The 23229-nt window shown below is 39.1% G+C and overlaps 1 pseudogene; it reads right to left on the bottom strand.

Annotated features, from left to right (window-relative positions):
- Positions 1–16605: 16605 nt before the first annotated feature.
- Positions 16606–16723, bottom strand: LOC123647921 (annotated as a pseudogene).
- Between the last annotated feature and the right edge of the window lie 6506 nt (positions 16724–23229).

Genomic DNA, 23229 nt, shown 5'->3' with positions numbered 1-23229 from the left:
ATATTGTCGAATCAGTGTGGAAAGATATTGCCCTTGATCACTAATGGAAATGGCTATATTCTGCATTGGAATGGGCTCATTCCCCTTCAAACTAGGTGAGTACCCCAAGATAATTGAATCTTGGAATCTGAGATTATGATGAAATCAACAGACATCATTTAAAATGGTTTCTGTTTAAATGAAGAACCTAATATAAAACCTTCTGCATGGAAAAATTAGACAGTGTTCTCAGGCACATAGTGAATTTCATCTAGAAACCTCCAAATAATTTTCTTCTAAGACCCACCCCCCTGGCCTCCCTATTGCAGGGAAGTAACTGCAGTCCTCCCCCTTCAGGGAAGAAAGATAAGCTTTCAAGTCAGAAAGGAAGTTAACTTTGATGAATATGTCCAAATACATAGAAGTCATGCCAATTCAAAGAAAGTATAAAACCAACAGATGTGGTAAAGTAAAACAGAAAAATAAGACAATTCTTTTATTCTTCCTCTATAATAAAAAATAAATAAAATGCAAGGGTTAGAAGATGAATTTCCAAATGGCCCTCTTTTCATTACAAACTTTTGAGCAACATTGCTCTACCTGTGGTGAAACCAAATCAGACCTGAACACTCAATGCACTCAACAGGCATGCATATCACTAAATTACAATGGGCATGCTGTTAAATGTGGGTGAAATTTGTGCTGAATATCAGAAGATAGGGGACTCTCTTAATGTGAATTATCGGAGGAGAAAGAAAAGGCTTCTTAGGAATACCCAGACCTCCATAGGACTATGTTACTCTTAAGGACTAATTCATCTAAAATTAAACAGCTACCCCAGCTTTCTTTTGATTAGTATTAGCATGGGAAATCTTTCCCCATTCCTTTACTTTTAATGTTTATGTGTCTTTATATTTAAAGTAGGTTCCTGTAGACAACATATAGTCTGGTCTTATTTCTTTTGTCTGCTCTGTCAATCCCCATCTTTTAATTGGTTTATTTAGACCACTCAGATTTAAAGTGATTACTGACGTCATTAGACTAGTATCTTTTTTTTTTTTTTTTGGTCTTCCTTTGTTTTTCTACCTTCTCTTCTTTTAGTGGAGCTGTTTATATTATTCCACTTTCTCTCTTCTCTTAACATATTAATTATACTTCTTATTAAGAAAATATTAGTGGTTGTCTTAGAGTTTACAATATACATTTACAACAAATTCAAGTACACTTTAACACTATCCCACCTCACAGGTAGTCCAGGTATTCAACCACAGAGAATTCTCAATCCCTCTCTGTCATTTCTTACAATGTTTCTGTCATTCCTTTCACTGATTCCTAGGCTATAATCACCCAATACACTGTTTCTATTATTATTTTGTACAAATTGTCACTCGTTAGATAGTTGTTGAGTCGCAGTGGTGAGGATGAGAGTAATGACTTCCAAACTCTTAGCATATCAGACTGGAAGCCAAAAGTTGACCTGAATTTATACTACAGTAAGACGAGAGCAGGACCAAGAACAGGTGATGAAGATCCAGCAGAAACAGCAATGAGACCAGAATCCATAATCAATCACCAGAATATCCAGAAATAACCAAGAAAAGTTCAAATGAGTCGGGAGGTGGGTGGAAATGTAGCAGAAAGAAGGAATAGAAGGAGAGATATTTGAAAATCTAAACCTTTCTCTTGTTGCTTAGTAAAATGCAGAGTCTCAGGAAATAAGGATTCTGAAAGGAAAGGAAGATCCAACAGAAATACTTGAAATTTTCTGGCTAAAAAACATTGCTACTTTGTGCATTGGGAGAAATTGTTTTAATTAAAAAGGATAAATAAGTAAACAAAGAGGGTCTGAGGTGACATTAAACCTGACCTCACTAAAGCTGAAATTGTGTCATGAGATAGACAAGGTCTGAGTTATGGGACTGAGGTGTCACCTGTACCTAAGAAATCTCTGCAGCTCTCCTGGCCTCCATTTTTGTACCTATAAAAATGAAAATTTGAAGAGACAAACTACAAGATGACTCTATATTGAAATTCTAAGATTTTATGAAGGATAGATATGCAGCAGACATATTGATCTGTCATCAGTCAAGGGCCAGAGTGAATTAGAAGGGCCCATGAGTGAAACCTATAAGAGCAATACTGCATAACCCATGAAATGTAATCCCACATAAACCTGGGCTGTCAGAAGCAAGGCCATGACACGTACAATGAACCAGCCACTTGAGGAGAATCAAAGAGGCAATCATTACATGGAGTCCCAGAGGCCAGGATCTTCTGAGGCTTAGTGTAGCCCCTCTGATCAAGAAAAGGGAGAAGAAGAGCATTCTTTGACATTCCTAGAAAAGTCACATTAGAAAGAAAGGAAGGATGTCCTCCTGGTGGACCCTGGCTAGGAAGGCAAAGGTTACTGAGAAGCAGACCCAAAAACATAAAAGTAAAATTTCTCCTTAGTACGTGGAAAGTAAAGATCAGAGAAACACTGGGGTAGAAAAACAGAAGTGAAAGAAAGGAAATAGAGATGGAAGAATTCATTTGTTATTCTGGTATTTGGTGAGAAGAACCACATCCAATCCCTCCCAGAGGCCATGAGAATACTTAGATTGGGTTGAAAGCAAGTCTTTTTTTAATTTCAGAATATAGGGGGGTTACAAACGTTTAGGTTACATAAATTGCCTTTGCACTGCCTGAGTCAGAGCCACAAGGGTGTCCATCCCCCAGAGAGTGTGCACTGCACCCCTCCTGCCCACTCCCACCTGCCTGACACCCGATGAATGTGACTTCTTTATGTGCACTTAAGTGTTGATCAATTTGATAGTGAGGGCATGTGGTACATGTGGTGCTTGTGTCTCCATTCTTGTGATACTTTACTTGGAAGAATGGGCTCCAGCTCCACCCAGGATAATACAAGAGGTATTAGTTCACCATAGTTTTTTGTGGCTGAGTAGTACTCTAGGGTATACACATATACCACATTTTATTAATCCACTCATGTATTGGTGGGCACTTGGTTGTCACCAAAGGAAGCACTGAGGTCACTGACTGATCATCAGAATTGAAGTAGACCTTATACCACAGCAAAATTTGTGATGCCACAGATTCTTTGCTGAGCAATTCTTCAATAGGCAGGTGATATGATTTCATTTATTTCATGCTATAATTATATTGGAAAGCATGAAACTATTTTGAATGCAAGTATTATTTACTCACATGATTATTTTCCCAAAGATTCATTCTATGGCATGTAATGGGCTATTAGTAGCTACAAATGAAATCTAATTAAATGACCAAGGAGAGAAGATAGAGGAAAAGGAAAAACAGCTATTGAGGGCTTATGTGCCAGGCTAGACTACTCGCATGGGCTCACTTGGTCCACACATCACCCTTTAAGAAAGGTGTGATTATTGTCTTCTTACAAACGAAGGCAATGCCTAATTCCTGAGAGCACGTGTAAAGCGTACTTACTAAAATCGACAAGAGGTCTGAAGATTACGCCAAACATATAAAAAAAGTTTTTGATAAAATTATGATATAATACTAAATTTGAAACAGCATAGAAAACCCAAGTGAAGATACAAACATGATTATTTTACCCTACGAATAATTTTTAACTGGAAGAAACTAACAGCAGATGTGTTAAGGTGATGAGACTGAGTGGATTGTTTTCTTTCCTCTATTTAAAAAAAATCTACAAAACAAAATTATCAACAAAGACTTTTAAAGATTCAATCAACAATAAAACAAACAGAGCAAGAAGGAGATACTACATACTATATTGTATTCCACCCATCTTTCAAAGAGTTAAAAGCACATAAGGAAAGTCTAAGTTTGAGTCCGAATCATAAACTTGACTTGAACTCTGTTGTCAATTGCCAGGGAAAGCATTCCAGACACTAAAAAACTGTTTGAATTTTTTTTCCCTTCATAGCCCTGAAAAAATGCTAGAGGGTTTACAGGGTTCCTAAGCATGTGAAACGTAGCCATCAGGAGAAAAACCCACTGTACTACCCACTGATGCTTTCAAAGTCATTTCCCTGCAGTCCCTTATAATGCTGCCACATGGACAGGGTAAAGGTAGGATAGAGAAAGAACTCTTCTGGTTTGAAATCGACCAAATGATGTGGAGGGAAAAGAATTACTTTGCCAGAACCCCATGATTACAAGTAATAAGGAGAGAAGCGTCTGTCAGTATCTAGAAGAGCTTTGTAAACAATCAGATGCAAGACCTTAGAGCCTCCAGAAGGAAAGATTTCTTTTCAGTGCCACTTTTGAAAAGTGATCAGCAACGCATTTCATTTCTGGTTTAATAAAGTTATTAACCCAGTTTCTTTTTTAAAAAGAGAGAAATGATGTTTTCTGTGAAAGTTTGCCGATAAGCATTAGTGTGGTGAATAAGTGTGTGCCTTTTTACGAACAGGCTGCACAGTAGAATAAAACACTATCTCCATGAGCTTTCACACAGCAGAGCAATTAATTAACTTATCTCCGTGAACACTGTTCTCCCTGAAACTTATTAAAAGTCTGATTCATCAGCAAAGCCCCAGGCAATTATCAATTGCCTCATAATAATACAAAAGAAAAATAAGCTATGGTTATGTTCTCATTTAATATCTCAAGAAGATCCTCTTTGCCCTCTGTCTTTGTTTGAAAATATCTCTATTAAGAGTTAAAAAAAAAAAAACCTCCTACTTGACATGAAATACGTTATGGCAGGGAACTGTGGGAGTAAATTACAGCGCCTCCAGGATACCAGATTAAGAGGAGAAGCTGGACTTTCTCAAAGACACACAAATCATTCAACATGTAGCACAACAGGGCATACAGTGTGTTATCGATGCCGAGTTCCAAGCACCATTGTTAATACAAACCAGAGGAGGAATTGTTCATTAAATAATACAGGGGGGAGGAGAGGGAACACTCGGGCTTCAGCGTTGAATAAGAAGCGGGCAGGGGCACGCTGGTTTCAAAAGTATGAAGCAGCTTAATAGTTATTAGTCTGCTTAGAGTTTTGGTTTAAATTTAACTCTCAAATATCAACCTAATGACTTCTAAGCAGAAATTATAGCTTATGAACCCTCTTTTTTAATGTTTAGTATAGTTGACAATATCAATAGCGCCCTCTACAGGAAGTTTCAAACCCACAACTCCGTTTTTCTTCCTTAAATTGGAAAAAAGGCTAAGTAAGGTGAGCACCATCTGAGAACGAGATTAAAATGAAGAAAAAATCTGGAATGCTCATGAGCTCTCCATTTCATATGGAGATTTAGGAATTTGGAACGAAGCAACACAAAAACCACGGTCAGTAGCCTGGGGTAATTGTATATCTGTGTGAGTATACACATTTTGTTGTTGTTGTTGTTGTTGGTTTGTTTAACACTGGGTCACTCGAGAGAGAATCATTGAAATTCCTAATTTTCTTTTTTTCTTCATAGTAAAATCTCAAAAACATACCAGTTTTCCCTAGCCTAAGATTTGCTAGTTACAGTATTATACAGCTTTACTCAGATGCTTTTAAGAAGCAAATAATGCGCACTTTTTTGAGAATGCATGAATAACTACTGTGAGCACTTTTCAAATTATTTTCCGAATGTGCAATAAATATGCTTAACTTGAGGCTTTTGCACGTAAGAATGTACTGGTACTATTGATAAGTAAGCTATGCCTGTATGACTTCTAAGGAAATGGCTGTTTAATAACTACAGATAGTTACTTCCCAAGGTCAGTGGTTTCCAATGCAGACTTGGAAGCCAGGATGTGCCCAAAGAAATAGTTACAACTAAATTTTCTACCTTGTGTCACCACAGCCTTGAAAGTCAGAGATGCAGGCTTCTTCTCTCCCAGCTCTAATACATCAAATAACCTTGTGACAATGATTTAATCTCACTTTATTTTAGCAAGTTATCACGATTTGGGAGAAATTTACTTCTGATTTCAGAGATACCTCAAGAGTTATTAGGAGTGACACAACAAGTGCCAACTCTAAGAGTTGAAACATTATTACTTTGTGTGCTTCAGAAAGAAGTAAGAACTTTCAAGGCTCAGTTTTAGTTTCCACCTTGCTGTGTCTTTTTTAAAGTCAATTAATTTTTTTGTGCTTTAGTTTCTTCATCAGAAAAATAATGAAAAACTTCTGTTTGGAGACATGCTTGGAACTAGGTACCGAGAAATGCTGGATGAAATATAATAAACATCTTTTTAATCGTTGAGCTCATAAGAAAGGAAGTGTAAACAAATAGTTAAGCTCATAAGAACTGGAAAGCAGGTGTTGTTAGCTACATCTATGGCTGTCTGGTAGGCATTTGCCAATCTTGATAACTAAGAGACTTGGATTTTAATGGCCATACTGGGGCCTAAGCAAGATAGGGAATTGGAACTGAGACCTCACATAAAGTCAAAATAATGAAGGAGTACATCTTCCACATAAATCACATAAAGAGAAATAGCAAGGAAATTTTCAATTTCAGCCTAGGGTCTGGATCAGAATATTACATCTTCCCTGAAAATTCATAACTGCACACCTGTCCATCAAAGGTGTGGTGTTAAATCGATACTACCTGTACAATCCAGGAACGTCAGGATAACAAATTAACCCAATGTGGACCCAGATGGGTAGTGACCTGCAGGGCCTGCCAGAAGTAGATACAGACTCTCTCTTAGGGACTCACCCTCAACTCACATCTTGCAGGATTCCTCTAGATAAAGCTGAGTGGGAACATAAAATCCAAAAGTACAAAGTACGTGAAGAAACGGGTCCCATGAGTGACAGCAAAAACAACACCAGCTGAATTAGACCATCAAGAATTTTAAATATTGAAATGGATAATACAGAATAAAGTAACCAGCTGTAAAATGTTTATAGAAGAAAAAACCTGATAAAGTAATAAGATGCTCTCAAAATGACAAATATTTTAAAAACTAAAAATGAAAATTAAAAGTGCAAGGAGAACATAATGGATTAGTTAAAGCTGAAGAAAGAATTGGTAAACTAGAAGATAAGACTGAAAAAATTAGCCAAAACAGAGGAAAGGGAACAAAAGCAATGGTAACTGTGAAAGAATTGTTCAGAGAAATGGAGAAGAGAGTGATAAATCGATAAATGTCCAATTGGAGTTTAAGATGATGATTTTAGAGAAAATGCCAGTGATAATGGCATAGAATTTTGGAGGATAGAGGACAGAGATGAATTTTCAGATTCAGAAAGCACAGCCAGGCCCAAGGAGGATAAATAAGAAACTCACACCTAGACCCATCACAGTGAAGCTGCAAAACACCAAAGACATAAAGATGATATTGAAAGCATCTTGAGGAAAAAAACAGATTATCCAAAGAGGATAGTTAAACCAGCAGCAGATTTCTCGACAATAGCACCAAAAGCCAGACTGTAGTCGAGTAAAGTCTACAAATGTTTAAAGAAATGTCAACTTTGAATTTTACACATAGCCAAAGTGTGAGGGTGAAATAAAGACATTTCACACAAACTAAAACTGAGGCAGTTTACTGCCAGAAGACCCTCAATTAAGGAAATTTGAAGTATATACTTCAAAAAGAAGGATAATGATTTCAGAAGGAAGGCCTAAGATGCCAGAAAGGAAGATAGATAAAGAAAGTGCAAATAAGTGGGTGAATCTAAATAAATATTAACAGTATAAAACAATAATATTGATGTCTAAATTAGGAAAGTGAAAAAAACAGCCCCAAAATAGTGAAGAACAATATTATGTAAGATGGGAGGGAAGTGATCAGAGTAGGCAGATATGTAAGTGTATAAATGTATTTATATAAATTTATAAATCAGAGAAAATGGAGTTATTCTGATAGAAGTGGAGGCAGGAGACAATGACTCCTACCAGCTGGGTTTACCCATGAGCTACGAAGCCTCGGGGCTCCAAAGAACGATCTGGAAATGCATTGGACTGCATTATGTCTGAGGAATATTGCTATGCTAACATTATATGTCTGTTATTTTGTTTTAGTAATATTTATATTTTTATTCTAAAAACTGATTATATAAAGCCACATACTTTTTTACCTCTTTTTTCACTCTCATACACATAGCTTCTTCTGTTGACTTCAAACTGGAACAGTTTAGTCAAGGAAGCTGTACAGGAATCATGTCTGTGGCTACTGGGCTAACTAGCAAAGGCGATATCCATGAGCAAGATTCTTAAATTAAAAAAAAAGAAATCTGACTTAGAAACACAATTCTGGGTCCAGGTAAGCATTGCTTTCAGAGGACATCAATACTCTTTATCTTTCAACTATTTAATACATAGTCGCACAATTTAACATGGAACTAAGTGTTTATGTGTGCCTTAGTGCTATTTTATCATTATTTCTTTCAAACTATGAGTTATATATACTTATTTTTAAAAATACAGATTCATATAATATAATGAAAGATGCTTCTCAAAGATAACTAATGTTAATACTTTAAGAGTATTAACTAATGTTAATACTTTTTTAAGAGGGAACTCTTAATTATATAAATACCGATTTGGTATTTTTCAATGAATTTGAAACATTAAAGATCTCTGGACTAAGAGAGCTACGATCTGAATTTTCACATAACATTATTTTAGCTTTACCAAGGAAATGTTGACAAATTTGAGTTTAAATTGATTACAGCATTAAACAGCAAAAGGTTTCACAGGAACTCAGGTTAACATCCTTCTGATTTATTTTAGAGGGAAAAATAAAAACTGGAAAATACCTCTGCAGCAGCCTTACTTTAATGTTCTGCTCTTCTATTTGCACCAAACGTAGTACACTGTCAGTGCTCTGATTATTACTATAATATCTTACGTGTATTTCCCTGTCAGACTGCAGCTAATAAAGAGAACATAATTAGTATGTTCCTAAGACATTACACAAATGATCTTTTGTTTTTTAGGTTAGGAGAGGTTTTGACAGTTGAGGTTCTTTTTAAAATGAAATGATCTGTTCTCAAATATGAATATCCTAATGCTTGTTCGTGCCAGGTTATCTGAGGGGGAAGGATGAGAAATTTCACTGGAAGCATAATTCTGCAACAGTGGAGTAGGCAAAATAATTTTTAAGCCACTAAATTTGTAGTAATCTGTTATAGCAGCAGCAATAGGAAACTAATACAGATACCATTCAAAAGAAGATTGTAAAGCTGTCATACTGTGAGCTTTGAAAGGAAATTTGCTGCCTTTTCTTACTCTGTTATTTCATACACCCGTTCTCCACTAGTGGCAGTGTGCACTGGGGTTGCCATTGTTAATCTTGCAATTGTACTTCTCTAGTTAAAGACACTCGGCCTTTGGCCTCTTTTTCATTCCCAGCATGTCCAGTGGGTGGCCTGTGATGTCTGGCTGCTAACCTTCCACAATATTTCATCCGATCTAATAAGCACTCAGCTCGGATGTTTGTCTGTGCAAATGCCACAGGGAACAGCTCCCATGGGACCCAGAAGAGTATTCATTTTCCAGAGAGAATTAAAGCCTACATTGATAGCATATAAAATAAGGATTCCTTACAATGTAAAGAGTGATGAGGTTATTTCACCCCTTTGTTATGCTTTTAGGAAAAGGCAAAATTTAAATCTTAAGCGATCTGTATGCCCCCTTGACACTTCAAAGAAATAGAAAGCAAACTAGCGAAATGTATCCTAACTCCCTTCCCCAGCTTCCATACTTCACAAATTGGCTACCCTTTTCCAGCTAACTTTTCTATTCCTCTGCTAATTTTCTGATCTAGAAGCTTCAGAGTCATTTTTTTTTTCCTCCTTCTGATTTAACCCTTAGAAGAGGTTCTCACCGAGTCATTGTTTTCTCTGGGTCTCCTTTCTCAACATTAACCTGCGTACATGACACCTAACACAACTCTCACGGCCCCTCGTCTGTATCCAGTGCCATGCGTATTGGTCTCTGCCTCCACGTTCTCCCACCTGGTTCATTCTGTCCAGTCCCCATGTCTTTCTGCCTCACCTCCACACCACTCACTCAACACTTTTCAACGGCCCCCTGCCGCTGCATCCTTAGGTATCCATCTTTCTGCTTGGTTTTCAAGTCCTGACCCTATCTACACAGCCTTGCTCCCCACTCCCCCTCAACATTTCTTCCCTCTTTCAGACAGCCAGGTAATCTTTTCAATTAAATTTAGCTTTTTCTCTTCGTAACTCAGGAGAAAGGGACAAAGTTGAATAAGACACTGACCCCTCTCCTTGACAAGTATGTAGTTTAACAGGGCAGGGAGAGACAAAGAAGCTACTGGGCACTTTAGGTGCGGTTATATTTAATAAATGAGTACTGTGAGAGCACCAACCAGGCCATTCTTTAGGTGAGGGCAGGGGAGGAAAACTCTGGAGAAGAGGCGATGATTGAAAGATGAGTTGTCATTTTGAGAAGTGACTGTTTTCTGGAATATTCTGCAATGAACAGCAGACTCTATTAACACTAATGCTAAGTGATAGTTGATTTGTGGTGTCTACTTCACTGGATGCTCAGAAAGCTGGCAAAACATTATTTATTCTCAATCATTGCATTAATTTTTCTCAAGGCTTCAGTAGGCACCAGCTTCCCTGGTTCTCCGGCTTGCACCTTGTCTATGGTGGGACTTCTCAGCCTCCATAATCAAGCAAGCCAATTTCCCTAATAAATCCTCTCACATATACTGTATCTCTCTCTATATCCTATCAGTTCTGTCTCTCTAGAGAATCTTGGCTAAACATAATGTAATAAGAGATAAGAAAAACTCAACCACTACCAATTTCCTCTTGGGGAGAAATTATCTACCTCACTCCAGTTCTATTCTGTACACAGGAGTAGTTATTTTCTCTGGTGGGTTAAGAAAAAGTCAAATTTTATTAGGAATTGACCAATGAACAAACCTACATAGCTCGTTCTGCTGGGGTATTCTTGGTTTTATTCAACCATGAGGGTAGAGGAATGTGTTTTATGGGCTATTTCCAATAGTTTTGTATTGCCTTACAACTAGACAGAGATATAACATGTATCTGAAAACAAACTCTTTTCTGTTTTATTCTTCCAGTTAGTAATGCTAGTCCTATGGGTAATGAAAGTCTGAAATCTACATGATATTCTGAGGGGCTCTGGGAAGAAAACTCCATTTCCCAATAGTCTGTGTTTCTCAATACATTAACTGTCATGTGAATTGTATTTAACTCACACTAGTTTTGAGCCCGAGGCCCTGTGAAGAAAAACCTGGGCAAAACCCTGCAGTTGGTTAGTGAAAATCTAACTGTTGATGTTCTTATGGTTACAACTAATATTGACAAATTCTAAAACATGGATTAAATGACTAGAAGTCAATAAATTTCATTTTTCATTAAATTAGAAAGAATCATTTTCTTTTCAAAATTTTTATTCTATGTTTGTAATAAAACACCATGATCCCAAAGAAAAAAAAATTTTTTTTCTAGTGTGGCAGTCAATGTGTTAAATTTCACTATCATTGGTTTCCTCCCCTTTAAAATGGGGATAATAGCAGCACTTCTTTTGAAGATTAAATAAACATGAATATGAAAACAAATTATCTGTTATGAGAAAGGCACTAAATACATGCGGGTTCCCTTCCCTCTTTCTGGTTAAAAGATGTTTAAATACTGTTAAATTGCATCAAACCCAGAAGACACTAACACATGAAGCAGTGCAAAGTCATGTTCACCCTAATTTTGATTAACACATTGGCAGGAAGGTAAGGAGAAGCCACGGTCCTAGCTTGAGGGAGAAGAAAGATGCCATAAGGAAAAGGAAGTTTTTGGAGCCAGGATCTAATGAAGATCTATAGACAAATTATCCCCATACTTTTACTGAGTCCTAGTTCTGAAAAAATCACTAAAGACATCATAATTTGGGGGACAAGGGGATGCATAGGAGACTTATTGAATAACCACTACTTACTATGGCTCTGTAGGGTATTCTCACACACAGTATCTCAATTCTCACAACAGCCCCACAAGATAGGTATTATTGTCCCTGTTTTTACACATGAGGTAACTGAAGTTGAAAGAAAGTATGTGAACCACTCAGGGTCACACTGCCAGAAAGATGAGCCAAAAAACGGCTACAGGTTCTTCCAAAGCCAGCCTGGCTGTGGTGACTGCCTTCTTTAGCTACGACACGTGGCTCTACAGCCACAGACAGTACAGATCTGGGCCAAAGGTTCTTCCAACTACCTTCAGACAACCTGTCCCTCAGGCATGATGCCGAAGATCTTCCACCGATTTCTAATTGCCTGCTGATGTTTATTTTCTCTGTCCTCCGAGTGCCTCAACTGGCTATAAAACTTGTGTGTTATTACCCACAGTGGTATTCTTCCTGTGTTTCTTTGCAGCCATCTAGCACTGTCACAGCAGACCTTGCATCAGGCATTATGGGTCAAAACCATTGGCCAGAAAATTAAATAAATGGCAGTAAGGGCAGGTACAGTGGAGCAGCCAGCAAAGGTTGATGAGCACTTCAACTGAGGATGGCACAGTCGTGTGCAAACACTAGATGGAAGCGTCCGTAGGGCGTTCTGCAGGGCAGCTCCCTGGCTGAGAGGGAAATAGAGCACCCAGAGCTTCCTGCTTCACTCACCTATGGCCTTTCCTTTAATTTGTCTTAGACCAGACATCTTTAGGGTCGATAACATTTGGCAGGGCAGCCTCATCCAAGGAGAAAGAAGGCCTACAGCAGTAGTTTTCAAACCTTAGCAGGCATCAGAATCACCCTGACATGCTTGTTAAAACACTGATTTCCGAGCCCGTGCTCCAAAGTTTATGGTTGAGTAGATCTGAAGTGGGGACTCAGGAATTTGTCTTTCTAACAAGTTCCTGGTGATGGTGAAGCCACTGATCTCAAACTCCACTCTGAGAACCAGTGCTCTAGATCAGTATTCTCAATGTCGGCTGTGCATTAGAAGCCCCTGGAGAGCTTTTTAAAAATCCTGGTGTCCAACTACGCCCAGGTCAATTAAATCTGAACCTCTGGGGGTGTGTATGACCCAGGCACCAGGATTTTGAAGCATCCGGGTGATTTTAATGTGCATCCAAGGCTGAGAACCACTAGGTCTTTGGGGGCTGAGTCTTGGCTTTCTCTATAACCCCTGAGAGTTGAGCATAAGAAACGTCCTGACACCTACTTTTGCTGATGGAAGAGAAAATATTTATGACTTTTAGTGGAAAAGCATTTAGCTATTCTAAATTTTAAAACCAACTACAGATATCTCAAAGATAATAGTTCTCAGAACTTTAAAACACAGGGTCAACAGAACAGATTAGGATAAACAAATTTAATTACTTTGGAAGCAATTGGCTTAAATTGGTGGATAGAATATACTGAGAGATAGTGTCTGTATCCAGGCCCCAGGCCCCTGATATCTTGTAACTTTATCCTTTGACTTAATGCGTCATTACGCATCATCACAATTTTATTACTTCGGCTCAGCTAATTTAAAAGCCTGTTATTTCTCATTTTCATTCCAATGTAAATTTAATTTTTTCAGCCACGCCTTTATCAAAACAATCGTTCCAATTTTCAGAAAGTCATTAGAGTATGGGGGAAGTAGATTCCAGAAACTACAGCCTAGCGAGGTTGATGTCAAACCTCTGGTAAGATTCTGGAATCAACTATTAAAAGAAAACACTGAGCAGTGATCGCCTAGAGCCAGCATAGGTTCCGCAAATCAGTCTTTCACCAAACCAGTCACATTTCCTTCTTTGACAGGCTTACAGGCCAGGAAGATCAGGGGAACACCTTAGACAAAAAAATATATCTTGATTTCAGCAAAGAATTTGACATCCTCTGGACAAGTTGAAGATGTGAATGCCAGTATGGTTGAGTAGATCCGTAGCTGGTTGAACAACTCTCCCCAAAGAATGTTGACTGTTTGATGAATTACTGCCTCCCGCCCTTCCCGAAGGGCAGTCGCTGTGGCAGACTCCCAAGTGCTATCTATGGTTTATCCAGTTCAAAATTTCATTTAATGATGGATGAAGACACAAAAGACGTGTTTATCAAAATTGCAGGTGTGACAAAGCCGGGACAGAAGCCTAGTTCACTCAACGTGAGATAAACCAAGAGAGGCAAATGGTATCAATAAACTAAAATAACAAGCTGCCATGAATACGAATAAATTTAACAGGGGTAAACATAAAATCATCCATTTAATAAAATGAAATGCAAAAGTACAGGAATATGGGAGACTGAGATTAAAAATAGTTTTGTGAGGGGGAAAAATCGCAGGAGTTTTAAGTGACTGTAACCTCAATACAGTCTAATTAGTCTTAACTTTTTAAAGTCTCAGACCTCTTTGAAAACCTATGAAAGCTATAGACTATCTCATAGGCATACCCATAGTTATGAAATTTTGTTTACAATTTCAAGTGGGTCATGGACCCCCTAGAGTCCATCTATGACCACCCAAGGGTCACAGACCCCAAGATAAGGACCCTTGAATGGTATAATTGGCCATACAAAGTACAGCAAACAGGCTGTTTTAACAAAAGTAAAGTATTAAAACAGAGATAATAGCCCTAAAGAGCTTGATATGTCTTAATTATAGTCTTTGGTTTATTGTATTCAGCTTAATGCAGAGACTAAAAAACTGGAACACATTTAATGGTGAAGGAAATTATGTTAAATAAAGACCATTTAAAGGAACCTCAGAGGTTTACCCTAAAAAAATTTTTTTAAAGGAAACATGATAGCCGTCCTCCAAAAATCAGAAGACTGCCATTTGAAAGGAGATGCAGGCTTATACTCTACAGCCGTGCTATCCAGTAGAAATAGTAATCACATATGTAATTTAAAATTTTCTAGTCATCACATTTTAAAATAAAAAGAAACAGGTGAAACTTATTTTAATATATTGCATTAACTCAATATATCAAAAAAATTATTTCAACATTTAATCAGCATAAAGTTTTTTCTTACTAAGTTTTTGAAATCTTGTGTGCATTTTCCACTTACAGCATATTTCAATGAGGACTAGCCACATTTCAAGTGCTTGATATAGCCGCATTGGCTGGTGGCTACCATATTGGACAGCACAGCTATGTAGCTTTCCAGGGCAAAAGAGCCAATTCACAGATGTTAGGGAAGGAGAACTTTCTAATAGAACTGTCCAAAGTGAAATGAGTTCCCTTGTAGAGTGAAAGGGTCTCTGTCATTGGATATGTTCTAATTGAGACTGGGAGACCATGTGTCAAGGCCTATTTAGGCATTTCCACATAGGGTGTGGGCTGGGATGGATAATCCTGTAGTACATTCTCACTCTTAGGCTGTAATTCTATGATTGACGGGTTTGGGAATTGAGATTGTTTGAATCATCAACTTTATGATACTCCGGGACAAGTGGCCAGCCAGCCTTTCCTAAGAAGATCTTGCCAACTTAGCTATGCAAATACATGGCAGGTCTCAGCAACAGAGCCAATCTGCTCCCACCCCTTCTGTTGTGGAGTTCAGTCTAAGTTATCCATGAAGACAGCCCATATGCTTGGCTCAGGCCCTGACATGAGGCTGAAGAGAGACTATTACCACATCACTGAGCTAAACTCAGTCTAGAAATAGCCCATCTAGAACATGTGTCTAACATACACACTTAATTGCTGCGCTCATCCAACCAGCTCACCTTTAGTTCCAGTTTTGGATTAAGTTCATTAACAGAAAATTAAATGTTTAGCTACTTTGAGAACATAAAAGTACCTCTCTGGAGGGAGTACCAAAAGTGCTACTCAGAAAGGAAAGCAACCCACAAAGGGAGACCATTTGCTTGGGTTTAACCAGGTCACAGTCCCAGGCCTCACCGTCTGCAACAGCAGATGATTGGCAGCAACATGCAGTCGCTGTGACCAAAATAGGACAAGCAATGGATGTTTGATGAGCCAGCGCTTTATAGTCCACCTGCAGCTGCAGTTGGGAGCACTAGGGAAGGGCACGTGGGACAGACTGCCTGAGTTCAAGCCCAACTCGTGCCTCTCACTGGCTGTGTGACCTTGGACAAGTGACTTCCTTCTGCCTCGCTTTCCTCATCTGCAAAATGGGAATGGTGATAGTACTTGCAGAGTTGTGAGGATAAAATGAAATAACCCATGTAAAACACTTATTACAGACTAACCATTCTTTTTTCATTGTCAGTTGGAAAAACCCAGATCTGGAACCTTTTGGCCTCCTGTATTTGCTTCCCCACCCCCCAATAACGGAAGTGGTCTGTTTTGAACTGTACTCACTTCCAGATCAGAGCAGCTGTATCCTCCTTGACAGCTGCATGTCCAGCTCATCTCAAAACCTACACTGTCTTCACCATGCCTCCCTGAGCCATCAAGAAATCATTTTGCAGGTAAACTTCGCATAAACGAACAGGGAAAATCTTAGACGCCCCAACATTTTTTTGAAGGGCATCTTAGCTCATCTTTGATCTAAATTTTTTACAGCTTTATTGAGATATGCTTTACATACCATAAATTTTAATCCTTTTGCGTTCAATGAGTTTTAATCACAAAATACAGTTTTAGAACATTTCTATTACCTCTCCCTAACCCCTACAAATTACTTCATATTCTTCTGCTTGCCAGGGCAGAAGAGAGCCAACTGATAGATGTTAGAGAGGGAAAAACTTTCTAACAAAACTGTCCAAATATGGAATGAGTTCCCTTGTGTAATGTTGAGTTCCCTGTCATTGCATATGTTCTCATTAAGAGTGAGTGACCACCAGTCAAGGGTTATCAAACTGATAAGAACAGATGCTACACTTGATCTTAGGTAAATGGCCAAGAAGTGATGTCAAGGGTTATTTAGGTATTTCTACACAGTGTAGGAGTGGGATGTATAATCCTGAAGGCCTGTGTCACTCTGAGATTATAATGCCATGGCTGACAAGTTGGGAACTGAGATTGGTTTAAAGAGCCAACATCCACGCACACCCCCAGCCCCAGGCAACCAACCACTGTCTCGATAGAGATAATTTTTGAAGAAATTCCATACAAATGGAATCATATGCAGTCTCATGCATCTGGCTTGTTTCACTTCTTGCAATGTTTTTGAAGTTCATCCACATTGTCACATGTTTGTTCTTTTTTATTTTTATCCTTGCTGAGTTATTCCATTAGATGGATATACCACATTTTGCTTATCCACATACTTGTTGATGGACATTTGGTTTGTTTCAAGTTTGGGGCTATTATTCATAGCTATGAACATTTGCATACAAATATGTTTGTATGGAAATATATTTGAAGTAAAACTGCTAAGTCCTACTGTAAGTGCATATTTCATTTTTAAAGAAACAAACTTTTCCAAAGCTGCTGCATCATTTTATGTTCCCCCTAGCAGTGTATGAGGGTCCCCATCTCTGCACTCCTCCAGCACTTGGTCTGGTCAGTCTTTTCTATTCTAGCCATGCTAGTTGGTGTGTAGTGGTATCTCATTGTGGTTTTAATTTGCATTTTGTGGATTACTGCTATAATGTTGAAAATCTTTTTATGTGCTTATTTTCCATTTGTATGTCTTCTTTAATAAAGCATTTATTCAAATTGGTTGAAGGTTGGGCTTTTAAGAACAAAGCCTGGCCTGGCAGCAGTAATCTTGGGAACTTCTAATTCATCCTTTTCGCCTGAGGTTCTGGGCTGTCCCTACCAATTATAGTGTTTATAAAAGTAAAAAGTCATACACAGAGTCAGAAACAAGTATTGGGTGAGGTTGGGTACCCTGATGGAACTTTATTAGCATGAACAACACTTCTTTTTTAAAAAGTGTTTTTATTTTTCCTGAATATATACATATGTATATATTTTTGGCATACCTTCATTACAAAAAATTAGAAAATAATATTACAGCATTAAGAAGAAAATTTAAAAGACCCCTTTTCTTACCACCACTTTCTAACATTTTGTCACTTCTGTACATTTTTAACATAATGTACATCATTTTAAAAACCACAGAAACATCAATTTCTAATACCTGGCTAAGTTCCAAGATAAGCCAGAGCAACTTTCTTGTTGAAATCTCTGAAGTTGTGCCTTTTCCTCTATCCAACTGCCACAGGAAGCACATGCCCCTCCTGTTCTGATGTCCACCAGGAGGGACATCATGAGTCTGGATTTAAATGAGAGGTGGACAAAAGCCAGGTCATAGGCTAGGACTCAGTAGCAGATAAAAGACCATTAGAACTAGAGTCTAAATGCTACCTTTAACAAGAGAGGAAACTGAGGCCCAGAGAACCAGAGTGAGTTTTTTATGACCATTCAGCAAAGCAGAGCCAGGAAGGGACCAGAGCTGGCGTGTCCCTAACCCACATCAGCCCCCTCCCCACCACACGACACCGCTCAACACAGCATGACTAAACCTTACACATTCTAGCTAATTTGGAGCCCACTTTCCGCTAGGCAGCCCTATATTTTAAGAGCAAAATTAAATGTTTTAATATAATTTTTTAAAATAGTAGCATGGTACTCAGTTTGATAATAGGAAAGTCAGTTATTCCACAAAGGGCACTTTATGAGGCTGTCCTTCCAAAGAAAAAGCTCAAATGAATTCTCATTGCCATGTGTAAAATATCTACTTAACTAACATGAACACTCATATTACTAGGCAATTAAAATGATTTATCCAAAGAGCTTTATAGTCATGCCTTAATACCAATCTATAATCAACTGGAGAAATAAGAGTAATAATACTTACTATCGTTCCAGTTAAATGTAAGCATCATAAATAATATTTACACCTTTAAGCAATTCATATATCCTTCCCAAATAATAAGATTGTAATGGAGAGCTTTTGCTTTTCAGTGGGATAAAATATAGGGCTGAGCTTTATTTTGCTTTTTCGCAAGGCTAACACACAAGGAAGGACGTTTCCTGGTCTATTTTGGACTATTTGTCTCCTTGAGAAATAAATAACTTTAAAATTACAGAGACATCATTACCTGGAGGCTGCTTCTAGGGGGAATCCTCCCCAAATGCAACAAAATAACTCACTCCCAGTCCCTGGTTCTCGCGTTTTTTTATATTACTTGCCGCATTGTATTATAACGTATTTGTCATTTATTAGTAATGTATTTATCTGCCTCGCTCTGCCTTCCCTGAGGGCAGAGAGTTGCTGTGAGAATGAACTAATAGTATATACAGGGCACTTAGCCCAGCTCCTGGCACAGAGCAAGTGTGACCTGATGTTACCCATTGCTATCATCAGCTTCATTATGGACTTTGTTCTGGGCTCGGCACTGCCCAGAACAGAGTCTGGCACACTCAAAAATAGATGGAAACCTAAGTCCTTTGAATAACTGATATCTTAACCCTCTAAGTACTGGGCCACTGAAATGGTGCAGTTTTGAATGAAGAGACTCCCGCCTTCTTAAGCAGGTTTTACTTAACCATCACTGGAAGCGCGGTATATGCCGGACCAAGTTGTAAGCACCAAGGTGATGAAGACAGCCTGCCCTCCGGCTCTCACAGCCAATACTGGAGGACAACGGAAGCATCTTAGAATAAGTGCAGTGACAGACCTGCAGAGGTAGCAGTGGGGAAGGACTTAGCCTCTATCTGGAGGACCAAAAGAGGCACTTGAAAACAGCAGCCTTTGTCCTGAACGTCACAGGTGGGCTACCTAGGGAGGCTGGATACTAAAGGATCCTTCAGCCCATGGTGGAGCTGCCTGCAGGGCTCGCTGGGGACTGATGACCTGCTCCAGCTTCAGGCCCATCCTCCCCGCCTCACTGTTGCACTTGAATGTTTTGTAGCCACCCAGGTCCCTTTGTCTCTTCTGCCTTCCCCCAGCTGTCACTGTGGGCCACTTTCTGACCCTTTCTTCACCTGCTTTCCTTTGCTCATCTTGTCTTTTCTGTCTCCCGTCATTTCTTTTTTTGCTTCTTGGCTTTGTCCCAATCCCTTTGAAGTGCTTCTCTCCTTCTCTCTAGGGAAGAACTCATTCCCAGGCCTCTAAGTTACCTTGAAGTGGTGGCTTCCTCAAAGTCTTGGGTTCCCATTTTCCCTGCCGCTTCCTGCACAAAATGTCTCTCTTTGCACCAGAGACGTGCTCATTTTTCTTATGTCTTGGTTTGGCAATGTTTGAAGTGCCAAAGTGCAATCTTTGAATAATTAAAGCCTTATGTAGGCAGCTCTAGGGGACTTTCTACTGCTAATAAATTCTGTGAAATACTGTTACTTCAACTCACCCAAATAGTTCTCAGAAGTCACTGGAGCTACAGTGTGTGTGTGTGTGTGTGTGTATGTGTGTGTGTGTGTAGATACACACACTTTTTGCAGTGCAAACATATACTTTTTATCATTTACAAAGTACTTCTACCTTATTTTGCTGTTATTTAAGTATAAAAAATGTATTCCGCAAAACAACTTTTTAAAAACACAATGCACATAGCTCTAACATCACACTCCCTATTTCTGTGTATACATAAAGAGGCTCACACTTTTGGTCAATATATTAATGCGTTTACCTCCAATTCCAGAACTAACCAGAATGTCACTTTTATCCTCCCAAACACCTCACCTTTATGAGGTGTTTTATAATCACCAAGCTCTTTCACATACAAGATTGCATTTATTTCACTCAACAACTCTGTATTATTTTTCTCACTTTACAGATGACAAAAAATGAGGCAGAGAGATGTTGCGGATTTCTTTCCAGCCCTCAGGAGTGAGTGGCAGTGGGCACCTGATTGCAGGATAGCTGAGGCTGAGCCACGTCTTACCACTGCCTTATATGTCCTCAGAGGATAGAACGGCCTTAACGTTTAAGTTCTAGAGCTTGACCCCTCTCCCTCCAATGAAAAATGTAATTCCTCTACTTCTCCTTTTCATTCTTTCTTCTCCTAATAATAAGTGGCCCTTCTGATCTTCATTCAACTAATGCAAAGACGCTATAAAAATTCTGACTTCTACCAATGGTTTTTACTATGAGCAAATATGTATGACTAATGTGCTTAACATTACCAGGAAAAAATTAGCTGCCAAAGTTATAAACCCCATAAATGTCCTCCAGTACAACAAAAGGTGATATCTGCTGCCCTAGTCAGGTTCTTTGGAAGCAGAGGCTGAGACGGGGATTCGTATACCCAGGATTTACAGAGGCATTGCTCCCAGGAGAGACGGGTAAGGATGGAGCAATCAGAACAGAGAAGGGGAAGGAGGTGGCATCTGGCAAGGATTAGCTTTAGCCTGAACTTGCAGGGAGATGTGCAGATACAGAAGTCCCATTCCCCTGCTGCAAGGCTCCCCAGAGTCTGCCCTGCCTTGAGGCAAGGCAGCAGAATTTTGCAACCCCATCCCCATCTGTCACTGGGCATGGGACAGACCAGTAAAAGGAATCCCAGGAGAACTGGATGGGGCAATAACCACATGTGCCACTAGTTGAATGCCTACTATGTGCTGATCACTTATGAGATGAGAGTCATTACCTAAGCCTGAATTACTAACTTATTCTTCCCAGAAAATACCACTGGGACATGCTCTTGTACTAACATAAAACTGTAGCAAACAGTAAAATTTCTACATCCATTCAACAAATATATATTGAGCACCTAGTATGTGTTTGATTCATTTTTGGCATTGGGGATACAGAGATAAAAATAAGACAGGAAAGATCTCTGCTTTCTTGGAGCACATACACAGAACAGATAGCATCCATTTCTAATAGAATATTTGCTATTTGAAAACATGAGATAGTGGGATAGAGAAGAAGATGGTCAGGGAAGGCCTCAAAAAGGAGATGTTATGTGAGCTGAGGTCTCAGGAAGGAAAATGAGACAGCAGTGGGACCATCTGGGCAAAGAAAATTCTAGGCAAAGGACATAGCAAGGACAAAGCCCTGAGAAGAAAGCAAGCCTGGCATGTTTAGGAACAAGAAGAAGGTCTGTGTGGGTGGAGTTCAGTGAGCAAGGGAGCAAGACACAGCCATAGGCAGGGTAGGCAGGGTCCAGACCACACAGTCCTTGCAAACCCAGATACAGAATTGGAATTACTTTTCATGTAGTGTTTTAGGCAATGGAGTGACATGATCTGATTGGCATTTTTAAAAGGCACTTTGGCTGCTTTGCGGAGCGTAGATCACTTGGGTAGGGGATGGCAGAATGAAAGCAGGAAGACCAGCAAGGAGATATCAAGTCCTCCAGGCGAGCCACGATGGTGGCAGAGAGAGAAAAGTGAAGATGACAAGAAGTGGATGGATTCAGGATATGTTTTAAGGGTAGCACTTATGGAGCTTACTGTGAGCGGTGATGGCAAAGACAAATAAAAAATAACTCTTAGTTTCTTTGATTTAGCAACTGGGAAAATAACGGTACCAATTTCTCAGGTGTGGGAGATCATGGAGGAACAGGGGGTGGGAAGTGGTGCTAAAGAATCATGAGTTCCTTTTTGGATATGATCAGGTAGGGATGCCAGTTTGTCATCCACACTGGAAAATCAAGTCAGGAGGTGGATGTATGAATCTGAGCTTGGGTTGGGGGGAGGTCATGGTGGGAGCATAAGTTTGGGAGCATTCGCTTATGGACAGTATTTGAAGCATTGGGACTGATGAAAGTCACCTAGGGAAGAGATGGCCAAAAAGAGAAGGAAAGAAGCCCAGGAATGATGCCCAGGGCACTGAATATCTAGGTATAAACAGGGAAAGACTGGCCAGCAAAGGAACTGAGAAGGAAAGGCTATTGAGTTAGGAGGAAACCTAGAGGTCTTAAGAGTATGCAAAGATTTTCCAAGGGAAATACAGGCATATGGGTGGTTTTAAGGAAAGCAATTTCCAGATCTTCAACTTCATATGTACTCTCTCCCAAACTTAGCTGCCTGAGAAGGTGCCTAGTAAAAGAGGTTCTCCATCCCAACTTCCTTTCATTATCACCCATCTCCCACTTTTGTCTGCCCCAAGTCCTTTAGTGCAGTGCCCAGAAGTGTACAAACATCCTAGGCACAAAAAGGAAACAGAAATAGTCGTGAAGTTAATAAGTGTAACATCTAGGTAACAAATCCTTGTGCAAGTCAAGTGATGTCTAATTTTTTGCTTTCCACAAAACTGAAGGAGAACCGAATTCAGTTGAGAGATGGTAGTTGAGAGCTAGATCATTAGAAAACATCTTTTATAAAAAATTACTCTATGATTTTGAGCATATAACTCAGAGGGAGTTCAAAGAATCGAATAGAACTTCTATAATAAAGTTTATATCTACTTGTTTATATGAACAGGTTTTCTCAGAGCTTACATCTTTCAAAAAGACAAAATAGGGAGAGAATTGATGCCGAACTGTCTCATGATAACAATAAGTAGTAGTATCCATGGATAT

Source organism: Lemur catta, chromosome 11, assembly GCF_020740605.2.
Source record: "Lemur catta isolate mLemCat1 chromosome 11, mLemCat1.pri, whole genome shotgun sequence".
NCBI lineage: Eukaryota > Metazoa > Chordata > Mammalia > Primates > Lemuridae > Lemur > Lemur catta.
Note: the sequence above shows the minus strand (reverse complement) of the source record. Positions and strands in the feature narration are given on the sequence as shown.